Raw genomic sequence first — 12,889 nt, forward strand, 5'->3', positions numbered from 1 at the left:
AGAAGAAATATCTAGCAAGTTGTAACTGTTTTCTATAAATAATGAAAGAAACATAATGGAAGAGGTATTCAGACCAATCTTGACATATTGGAACATAAAAAATAACTCTTGATATTCTTGGTCTATCATTTTTCAAATCAACTCTAAGAACTCCAAAAGTTCAAAAATATATTCTTAACATAACCATAAATCAATCCTAAGAAATAGAAAGCTTGAAAAAACAAGTAAAAAATCCCAAAATGTTGACCAACACTATCGGCTTGCACATTTTCTCCAAAACCAAGTACTACAAGTTTTGGTCTTTGATTAAACCACTAGATCTGACTTTTTCATAAAGTAAACCATCAATAAACAACATCATATGCTTCATATTCAAGTACTAAGATTTATCTAGGTATTAAACTCAAGATTATATTAAAAAAATTTCATAGAAACACAACACAACCCATGAGCCTCAAGTTTGTGTTTCATCTGAACCTCAACATGCATAAAAATTCATTCCCTTAAGATCACAACCATAAATTTTCAAAAATAACTTGTTAACACATATATCAAAGTCATAAGAAAAAGATATGTGAATATCAAAACTATAGGAGCATGCTTCATAACAAAAGATCCAAGTTTTCTCAAAATATAAATTGTTTATACACCTCCAGTTTCCAACTTTTTCATATAAAGAATCACACACTATCGACTTTATCGTCCAGTATGACCTTTGCATGCTTAAACAGATTGTTTACTAACCAAAAGTACATGAAAAATCATCCAAAATATACCAACGGAAACTAGACGCAAATAGTAACAACTTATATGAGAGGTTTGTGTGAAGCTACTTACAAAGACTAGAAGAGCTACCTGCAACTTCTCCTTGTGTTCTCTCTAAAAAAATGTTCCAAAAGTGACAAAAATAAGAGAATGACCATGGAAGACAATTATACTACTGGAGGGGTTGAGAGAGGATGTGAGGGTGACTTTTTGGTGGTAGGTTGTCAGACAAATCCGTGTCGAAAACCATGGGCCATGGCACACGGTTTTGTGCCTTGTTGCTGCCATGTGTTGGGGAGGTGGTGAGGTGGTTTCTTGCCTTCCCATCAACCACTATTTAGAGCTAACATGGGCAGTGGAAGTACACTCATGGCAGTGGGAAAACTTATCCAAAAATTCATGCATAGGTGGTGCAATTCGGTGGGCCTTACTGGGCCTAAACCGAGTTGGCTTCATTTGAGATATTAATAGGGTTTGGTTTAGGGTTTCGGTTTCTATTAAGCTTAGATCCAATTTTTCTTAGCATAATGAAAATATTATGGTATAAAAAATGGATAAGGGTGTAATGACATAAATTTCAATATTTAATAGCATGCGTAAGTAATTTAATCAAGTAATTAAACACTAATTATTATTTAATATTATTAATATTTTGAGATTTGAAATGGTTGAATTTTTTATTATATTTTGTGTGGAAATTTGAAAAAGTTGTAATGATGAGATGGGATGAGATGGTTTCTGTATCCAAACGAGTCAAGCTAAAATCGACTTCATTTAGGGTTTCGGCTTCCACACGCCATTTAGGGTTTTAATTGGGTTCAAAGTATTTGGGGTTTCACTAGGGTTCAAACTCTCTTTGGTTCGGCACAAAAATGGATAGTTGGATGGAATAGTGTTTGGCTAGGTGGGATGATCACAAAGCTTATTTTTTCTTCATTTTCTTCACATTTCCATATCATGATTTCTCTTGGTGCCAAGTATCCTATATTATTTACCAAGTGTGGCTAATATCTTACCAAGTATCAAAATGAGACTTCTCTAGATTGATTTGGACATTTCACACTGTGAGATGAAACAACTGGACTGCGTGCCATAAAGAGTCGTAAATTGGTTCGTGATGGACCGGTTTCGATCCATCATTTTCGCTAAGGATGGCAATATGTGACACGATTCATGAACCTAACACGAACACGACATAAAATTAGAGGATTTGAGTTTGATGTTAATAGGTTTGGGTCAAAACGGGTTGACTCGTTAAGATATGATTTATAAACAGGTCAATAACGGATCAACCTACTTAATACGAAATCAACCCGTTTTGACTTGTTTAGAATTTATTTCAAAATTAAAATTTTATTGTTGTTAAGTTATAAAATTGGTATTTCTCAATATGCTTATATTTTTATTGTTGGGATTGTTATTTTAGACTTATACTCATATTTGTTATTGTATGATTTGTAATATTGGTTTTATTATATATTAAAATTTGAAAAATATTTATATATTTTTGTAAGATATTGTGGTTATTAATAAATATAGATTTTAACTTTTAAGTCAAATGAGTTATGTGTTTTAGTTCAAACTATTTACATGGAACAAACGAGTTTAAATGAGTCGTGTTGTTTTAACATATTTCTAATTAATTATTAAATGGGTTAAAAAACGACATGTTATCTCAATGGGTTGGATTATGATTTAGAAGTTTGACAAGTTTAGCTTAACGAGTTGGATTTAGGTTGACTTATATAGTCGAATGTTCATAATTTGACATGACACGAACACGACCCAAAAAAATGATTTGCCACCCCTAATTTTACCTAGATCGGACCAGTAGTTATCGGTCTGATCTGGTCTGGTCAGTTTGTTCGGTCTAGTCTAATTATTTTGTTATAATTTTTCTTTTTCTTTTTTCCAAATAAATTAATAAAAAATTATTTAAACTATTAAATTAAAATTAAGTGAATTATGTAACTAACTCATTAAAAAAATATTTTACTATAATTATATTTATGATGTTGATAATTACTACTTACTAACTTAGAGTTTACTCTTTAGTATGCATAATTATTAATAATGTCATATATTTTATATATGGTTAATTGATATCAAATAATTTCATTGTACATAGATTATTCATGCTTAATTGCAACTTAGGTATTTAAAAAAAATTACCTAATTATTTTAATTAAGTGTAAATAATAGAGTATATATGAATGTATGATGTATTAATTATTTACATATAATGACATAAATTATCACATGATTTATGATTTATTATTAATTGATAACATATATTATTTTATATGGTCAATGATAATAATTCGGTCCGGTCCAAAATTTGTAAACCCCAGGACCGGATCGAATGTCATTGGTCCACATATTTTGGGAACGAGACTGATTGGTCCAAAATTCGGTCCGATCAGTTTTCCTGGTTCAGACCGAATTATTTACACCCCTAGTGCCACATGGCGCTAACACAATAGTTACTATTCATTCTGAAAATGGTGAAAATAATTTTGCACCATAAAATTCTAAATAATCATACAAAATTATGAGCGTACTTCGTTTTACGAATTTCAACTCCTAAATGCCTCGAACAAATCAAAATATGTTTTCAAACAGCTGATGTCTTGAAAACGAAAATCGTTTTATTGCTCCATAAAATCTTAAATATTCATTTGAAACTAATGACACAGACCGTTTCTCATTCTCACATTCATAACTATCCCTAATAAATAAAATTGCATTTCTAACACTTAGTGGGCTAGAATCTGATTATACTAATAGATTCAATTCTACGTGATTGTTCGATTTGTAAGACCTTTCTGAAGTTTTTACAATAATTCTAATGCCTAAAAAAATTTATCCACTAAATTTATGTTGTCCTATTACAAGTAGATTATGAGAGATACGAGACAACACTTGGAAAGAGAATATCACTCCAAGAGCATGCCAATGAGGCAGAATGGACCCCGCAGGCATTCAATGCCACATGAAGTGCCTCACGCAAGGAGGGAAGCTCGTGCTATAAATACCTGATAGATTTGAGGAAGAAGGTTACACATTACTAAACTTATTATCATTCTTATTCTCATGCTCATTGCTTTATTCTTGCCAACTTAACTAGCGATGACTCCCCTAGTCGAAACCATCAATCTCCCCTCAGGTCTTTGTAGGCAAACCACCATGAAGATTGGCACCTGAAATTGTTTCAATGAACCTAATTCTTTCACTGGTTTGACTGTGTTTTAGCATATTTTGGTAATATTGGCCGTTCAAGCACATTTTGAGACCCATTTGTGTCGTCCATTAAAACTAACTCAATGTAGAATTAAAATGGTGCACTTTTTTTATCCATAATATTCATCAGTTCTTGTTGGCAACTACTGCCACTGGTACTTTTTTTAAAAGAAATAAAAAATAAAAAAAAAAGCAGGCGACTAATGGTACTTGAACAAATTTTACCATACTAGAGTTGGTATAAAGAAAGTTTTAGGCCTAGTTTGGGTACTGACCTTGTAGCATAACCCAAGGATTAAAAGAAGATAACACTGATTTTGCTCTCTTCGAGGGGAGCTCCTCCAAGAAATGAGAGGGAAAATGAGAGAAAGTGAAGAGAGACAAGATATTTCTATATCATTCCAGAATAATCTCCACAAATTATTCTCCTTGATACTTATATGCAAGTCCACATCTAGCCCTCACTAGCATTTCCCCAAACAACTAAGGCACAATTACTGTCTCTTTCAATTTCATTTTGATAATCTGATCATGTATACATGTTCCAATTTGCAGAGCCTTTTTAGGCATATTATCAAACAACTGAGGGACAAAAAGTTTATTACTTGTATACTTTCTCAGCATGTCCCCTGCTCCCTTCAAGTTTCTTACATTTGTGTGATAGAGCTCATAATACCTTACTATTATTCATTATTATTTTTACATGTTTTTCACTAATATTTAATATTCTATCATTACTTTTTCATTATTTTTTCACTACTATTTACAGAATACCTGAAAATACCTCATTATCCAAACACATACTTAATCTTACTATTGTTTGAAAGGTTCACAAGATCGTTGGACATAGTTTAAGAGATTCTTGGCCTTTTGGACTTTTTAACGGTTATTCTTATTTCAAAATTCAAACAAAATCAACGATATTCAAACAATTATTGTTGAACAAATACAATAGAACTTACAGAAGAGATAACGATAGGGTTCATGTATAAAAAATGAAGCAAACAAAATCAACAATTTAATATCTTAAATTATTAATTTATTTCAATTTGCAATGTCTGTCCAATTGTCGCTTATATGTTTGTCCTAAAAATTTTGAATGAATTGCCTGAAATATCACTGCATAATTTGAATAAAAATAAAAATAATAAATAATATCAAAATCAAATAGGAAAAATCAAAAATTAAGAAAGGCCCGTGGATGGCTACTTGGAGAAAATAGATATAATTTGAGGGTATAAAATGAAGTAAAATGTTGAATACAGTTGCCTTCGTGCAAACGGTGTTAATGTGGAAAAAAACTTAAATGCACTGTTTTGAAAAAAACTAAATGCACGTGGCCCCCTCTCCACAGTTTCCCTCTCTCCAATTTCTCTCCTCAGTTTCTTCAGTTTAATGCGTTTGAGGAGCTCGAACCTTCCACGAAGCGCAACCTCCTCCCTTCCTCGACTGGGCGTCCAAGGTACAGATCATTCCCTCAATAGCACGTCCCTCCCCTCTGCATTTACATGAGGCTTCCCTCCTTAAACCGAAACTGAGGCATTTACAATTCAAGTCATCCCTCCCTTTGTCGCAACCCTAACCCTAGCCCCCCCCCCCAATCTCGTTTATCCCGAAACCCTAACCCTAGCCCGCCCCTTCCTGTTTATCTCGAAACCTAACCCCCCTAACCCTAGCCCTTTCTCCTTTATCCCGAAGGCAAGCATTTCTTCAAACTCTATTTTCTTCAAGATTTTCGTTTATAAGCATTTCATTTGTTTGTTTGGTAATTATTAGGTATTATCTCTTCATTTATTTATTTGTTTCCAAATTTTCATTGATGAGATGCTTTTGTTTGTTATAATGTTGGTATTTATTGTATTTATTTAACAAAATTCACACGCAATATTTTGCTCTTTTGTATTCACCTAGTCTTCAAGTTGGTTCACATTAAATTTATATGAGAGCATAATAGCTCACAAAGCATTCACTTGAGGAGTGACATCCTGAATATGGTAAGGAGAATATATTGCGAACGAATGTTACTTCAATTGAGAAAGGAACTACTATTTGTAGATAATCACCTAAACCTAATCTAAATTTTTAGCTATACATCAAAGCCTAGAAGTATAGATGGATATTTCAAGAAGTCATGCAAGTTAAGGAAAATCCTTGCTCATTGATTTCTTCCAGTCTTCTTGAAATAGGCAAGGTTTAGAGGCAAATCCAATGGGAGAGGAGTTTACTTTTCAAAACATAGATGATCAAACTGTGAATAGTCTTTTTAATTCATATGTTGATTTCCTTGGACTGCATAAATATTGCAATATGCACAATCAGACATAGTTCCAAACATTTTTAACTTCTTCCCACATGTCATACACTTTTAGTTACAACTCGTAAACATCTCACTTATAAGTTTGTTGTAGTTCCATTTTGCTCCTTTTAGAAAGGTCTGGTATAAGCACAGCAGGCTGGGACTGGGTTAAATTGGCCTCTGCAGTATTTTTTTTTTTTCCCATTTGTGAAAACTTTACTCAGAACTTAACTTGGCTAATTATGCGATTCCCATTTGCTTGTTTCGTAATTGTTAGGTAATATTACCTCTTCATTTATTTATTTCTTTGTTTCAAAATTTTCATTGATGAGATTCTTCTGTCCAAATAACTTGTTTTCATTTATTTATTTATTTATTTGTTTTCAATTATTTGTTTCCAAATAACTTATTTTAGATTGAGGTCACATACATAAGCTGGGCTTTTTTTGTCCTACTAATGCTATGGTAGTCTAAGTTGGCATTGTTGTAATTCCATTTTGCTCCTTTTAAAAAGGTCTTGGGTATAAGCACAGCAGGCTGGGACAGACTGGGTTTTTGTTTTTCCCATTTGTGAAAACTTTACTTAGATTAATCATCTATTTTGCTTACATACTTTCACATGTAGTTCAGTTGGGTTATGAGTACTTGTTGAATATGTGTCTTTTGATATGTGTGCCTTGGTGCCTTTCCATTGTGCTTTTGGTTCAAGTTAGAATGTTGTCATCAACTCTATCTTCTTCATCCTCCGATATACGTACTTGGGTCAACCATTGTGCTTTTGTGAGCTTCAAGCTACATTGAGATACTCATATACTCCTAAAAATCCAAGACGACCATTCTTATGGTGTCCAAAGTACAACACAAAGGTAACTACATGACTTGTAATATAACATGTTTAATAAATTGATTAATATTACGTACATATAACATTTTCTTATATATGTTTGCAAATATCTGGGATTACCATACTACAAGTATTTCAAGTGGACAAATAATGATCAATACATAAAGCCGAATCTACAAGAAAAAATGAACTGTTAAGGAAGGAGAAATAGGTTGAGAAGAGACTCCGCGATATCGAGAAAAGACTCCATGATATTGAGAAGAGGGAGATTGAGCTTCGTACGAGGGTGGATGAGATTGAGAAGAGAGAGATGGTTCAAGATGGCAGAGATGAGGAGTTTCTGAAGGAAAAAATGCTTCTTGAGCAAGAAGTTGGAATAAGACGTTCACGGATGCTTCTCCGAGTGTATTGGGCTTTTGTAGTTTTTGTTTGTTGTTACTTAGTGACTTGGTAGTGGTTTTATGTTATAACTTAGTTTGAATGTGTAATTTAAGTGTTAGAAGTTATGTAGGTTGTTTAGTGAGTGCAATGTAATAGTTGGGGACTCTTTTTGTGGCATTTTGCCTTTTATGATTGTGCTATGATAGACACTAAATTGGTTGTAAAATAGCAGTTTTGCATAATCAATGGAGGCAATGGTTTTGGGCATTCAAAATTGTACAACAACTTATTGCACATTCTTGTTCTGTATAATTGTCTTATTACATCCAATGAATATGATCAAAAAAATTTGCATATTGTGAATCATTCTCAGCATGCAGATATTGAGATATTAAGATCTTTACCACCCAATGAAGCTAACGATACTGACCATACAAAACCAACTCCAACATAAATCAATGTGGTACATATTTGCTTTGACCATAACAAACCATACTCTTAACATCTTATCTTATTAGTGCCAAGCGGCACAAACTATAATAACAAGTCACAAATTTTACAATTAAACATAAATAAACTTGCTCATATCAATTAATCCGATTGTGATCCATCCAATCCATGCTGCACTGGTTGTGATCCATCCAACCCAGATTGCATCTGTAAATATTAATATGCAGATATTAATTTAATCTAACTATTAAAAAATAAATGTGAAAAGTTTATGATTATTACACTTTCTTGGCTTCCAATTGCTGTTTCCCAGCGTTGGGTTCCACTACTGTAAAAAACTGAGCTATCTCGAACAAGTTGTTGATGATTAACAAAATTCAAATAACGGTTACTTCTTCCATAGGCAAGCAGCAACTCAAATAAAAAAAAAATATATAACAATTAATATACCTGCACGTGTCCAGGACTGGTGATATCTACTTCTAATAGGCCAAATAAATTATTGCACGTCCAGGACTGGTAATATCTACATCTAATGGGCCAAATAAATTCTTGCACGTGTCCGGTACTAGTGTATCTCCTTCATCTCGCTAATAATAAAGTAACAAGTAACAAAACTCATTTGATATAATTACATGATAAATCTAACACACATAAACATGTATATTTTTAATATCATTAATGTGAAAACATGCACTTGTTTACGTTTCCCTCTGATTGGTGCTTTCTTTTGCTTGGTTTTAACCTTCCGCATGTGTTTCTCCATCCTGGATGCTCTCCGCAAAGATGATGGTTTTCCTTTCTCTCTCACAACATTAGAACTGAGTACTTGCTGTGAACTACTAACTACATTTGTGTCCAGTGTTGTAAAACAAGCATTCGAACATGTACGGGACGCATAACTGTTGAATATGACATAATATAAAGAACTACTTAAACATAAATAAACCTTAAAATTCGTCGCATTCAAACCTGTTTGGGTCAAAGATGGGGGGTGTTGGTTCTCACGATATAAGTTAATCATTTCATATAACTTCTCTTTTGCATCTTCAAACTGCTCATCGGAACCTGCTACATAAGTTATCATCTGATAACATATATTCAATAGACTTGAATATCTATTACCATCTAGTCTCTGATCTCCTGCATCATAGCTACTGTAAATTAACGTGTATCTCCTCTTGATGTCCTTCCTTTATCAATCTAAAATGTACCGGTCTGGCAATAATTTTATACCGTTAGCTTTGAAAATGGCTAAAATATGCCTACACAGTATCTCCCTCATCTCAAATCACCCACACAAACACTTTGCATCTCAGTCTTCCATATTGAAGTTCATTGAATGTGTCACAAGTTTAGTGAACTCTTCAACGCGAACTTCATCTTCTGCCAGATATGTTTTCATTACACCATCTGATCTAGGTAGAGATGGATTCATATCAAGCACACCCATTACTTATTGTTGGACTTCCTTAAATTTAGCGTTCATGTATAACTCTTGAAATCTTTTTTCAATTATAGATCTAGATATATAGGGAATGGTGACGCTAAATGTGTGGAAGACTGCATTGTTTTTATTCTCAATTTTCTTACTCAGCGCATTGTCAAACTGGTCGACAAACTCCTTTAAGCTTGTCCTTGCATGAACATAATCATAAAAAGAAGCATTCATACTCTCACTGTGCTAGGTTATACTCATTTCAGTCCAAAAGTACTTTTTTAAGGATACCAGTATCCAATGCTCACGATCAGCATATAAACTTTTCAATCAGACATTCTCATGTAAGTCGTATGTGTTAAGTAACCCATCCCAACATTTCTCAAAGTTCTCCATGGTTTGAGTGCTGTACACACATTTCATTAGGTTATTTTTTAGGTCACTTTTGTAGGCAGCATATGATCCAAACTTCTCGGGGACTTTCTTCAATATATGTCAGAGGCAAAATCTATGTCGACTGTTTGGAAAGACAATAGCAATTGCATTTTTCATTGCTATGTCTTGATTAGTAATAATAGTTTTTGGAGCTATAACATTCATATACTGCAACCATGTCTGGAATAACCATGTACAAGTTTTTGTATCCTCACTTGAAATAAACTCTACTCCCAAAAGAATGGACTGCCTGTGGTGGTTTACACCAACAAATGGTGCAAACGGTATCCCATATCTATTTGTGAGGCATGTGGTGTCGAATGTGACCATATCACTAAAATACTGGTAGGCTGCCCTACTGAGTGGATCTACCCAAAAAAACATTCTTTAGTCTCATATCATCATCTAACTCCATCAATGTAAAAAAACTATCTATTATTCTTGTACTGCATCCTTAAAAAATAATCTCGCAGTGTTTCAGTACCACCTGCACCAAGTCATAGATGTCATGCCTTGTTGATATAATTGTGACAATCCTTTTCCAAAAATGGGGAGGTTCTCAAAGCCCCCTACACCAACGACAAGAGATCCGAAACTCTTATTCATTTGGATGCCAGTCAAGTCGTTTGTATCTAGGACTCTTTTTACGGTCTCACTCACTACTTTGTTACATTGAAAGAAGCGATATTTCTCTGGATTTAGGCCGTGATTATGTGTATTATGGATTGTTGTCAACCATTCTTTCCCTCAACTTTTAAGACATTAATCCTTACCTTATAGTCCGTCTTTCCTAACGGACGTGTGTTGGCGACATTGAAACTCCTATTCTGAGACTTCCCTCCACAGGCACAACCAAGAGTGACATATCAGATACTTTTATCCTCTCCCATCTCACTCATTTGTGTCGTCACCCCAAACTTGTATTTCTTAACATTATCCTTATAATAGCTCTGTAAATCTCCAAAAGAATTGAACTCCATTCTCGACTTTGGCTCCTCAATTATATTATCACCCTTCGTTTGCACTAAGTGTGGTGACCCGGTAGTGCCATCGTCGGTTTCCCGTGAATCTTGTCTATCATTTTTACTTACTTCATCAACTCTAGAGGAAGTATATGGCGCTTCAGGTCCCCTACAATTGGGTCTATCCTCTGTACCAACTCTTGCACTTGTTACAGAGCTTGTAGCTATGTGAGGAGTCGGAGGTCCCATCCCATATTGAAATGAGTAACCAACATTCTGCTTAAAACAAAAAAATGAAAGCAATTAAACTCCAAAATATCCCGAACATATACATAAAAGACAAGAACGAAGTTGAAAACTACCTGAATGTTATTGGGATATTGGCTGTCATTTGGATATGGTAGAAAAGCTATTAACCATGTAGGCACTGGTCCATAATAACCGTGCATATAATTTGGAAAGTTTACTAGACCAGTTTGAGGGATGTCCTAACATAAAAATTATAATAATAATTAGGATGTGAAACATTGAGTAGATCCATTCCCATAAGTTTTTGAAATCTTAAATAACATACTGAAGTTGGAGGATTTGAGTTAGATGATGTTAGCGGAGATGGGTGTTCATCCCCTTTTCCAATGCCCTGTACACGTTGTTCAATATTCAGGGTCAATCTTTGGGAATAATATAATATTAGAAATATACTTGCCCAAAGCAATGAAGAATGAAAGTAAGAGCCTTTTATCTGCCCATCGAGCATTCTCTATATCTCCAAAGCAGAACACAAATGATGCACAAAATATGAAGAAAGACATTTCTCACATGATAGGGTGGACTGTCTTTGAATTTTGAAGCTTCTTAGAGGAAGAACAAGTTCTAGTGTTGTTTCTAAACTCAAATAGAATTGATTGTGCTTGCATGCAGCTCTTTCTAGGAAATATATACTTTAGCCTTTTCAAGTGGTTGAATAACTAAAATCAGTAACATGATTGAGATATTAGAATTAGTCCCTTGAAGAGACTCCCATAAGTACTCTTAAATTCTTGCATTTTCATGATTTGTCTTTAGGTATGTATGCCCAAGTGAAACAAAATTTGTGCCAGGATACTTAATTTTGGTTGCATGTGCGACTATACTACAGGCACTGCTGCTTATATGAAGCATTTTACTCACTAAAATGACATAATAATTGCAACATTAATAAGCATTTGTTATACTTTCCTACAGAAGTACTGTCATTAATAAGCATTGGTGGTTTCTTACATTGAAGGGAAGGGGTACCTACAAGTATTAGTGGTTTCTTACCTACTGCCATTAATATTCTGGAATTTTTTTTTTTGACACAGAAACTTCATTCATCACCAAGCACTACAGGACATACATATCAATAACAGATGGCCCTTCTTCCATCCATATACATTCAACATCATTTTCCAAAAGCATGTTTTGCTAGATTATGTGCTACACAATTTGCTTATCTAAATAAAATTGTGAACTACCAACTGCATTTTTTAGCAATAAACTCAACTAATGTGTAATATTGTTCCTACCAATAGATTTTGTCAACATTGTTCCTAAAACAACTCCCAAGAAATCATGAAACAAGAGCAAGTAAAAAAATGTGCTTTACCATTGTACAGTATCTTGGATTTTTTATTGGGTTTCTCGCACGACTGTAGCCCAGACGGAGGAGAAGACTAGTTCAGCTCCACTTGAAGATTTTAAGACTTTAAGAGTTGAAGACTTATGCCCACACAGCTCCACTTGAAGATTTGAAGACCACTGTCAAACAAGACCGACACGAGAAAGAAGAGCCATGCGAATGGCAAATACCTGCACGGATTTGGAGCTTCACGAAACAAATACCCACACGAGAAAGATGAGCCATGCAAATGGCAAACAGGGGCGTCCTTGAAGACCACAATGCAAGAAGCCGAAGACCACAACAAATAGCAAGTTTAGATCTAAGAGGAACAACACCACGAAGTTGAAGACGACTGACCAGAGCACGAAAGAAAGCGGGAATCCAAAAGAGAAAACATAGTTTTCTTCTATTTTTCATTTTCATTTTTGCGGGTCGT

The sequence above is a fragment of the Juglans regia genome, chromosome 10 (assembly GCF_001411555.2).
Source record: "Juglans regia cultivar Chandler chromosome 10, Walnut 2.0, whole genome shotgun sequence".
NCBI classification, from domain to species: Eukaryota; Viridiplantae; Streptophyta; class Magnoliopsida; order Fagales; family Juglandaceae; genus Juglans; species Juglans regia.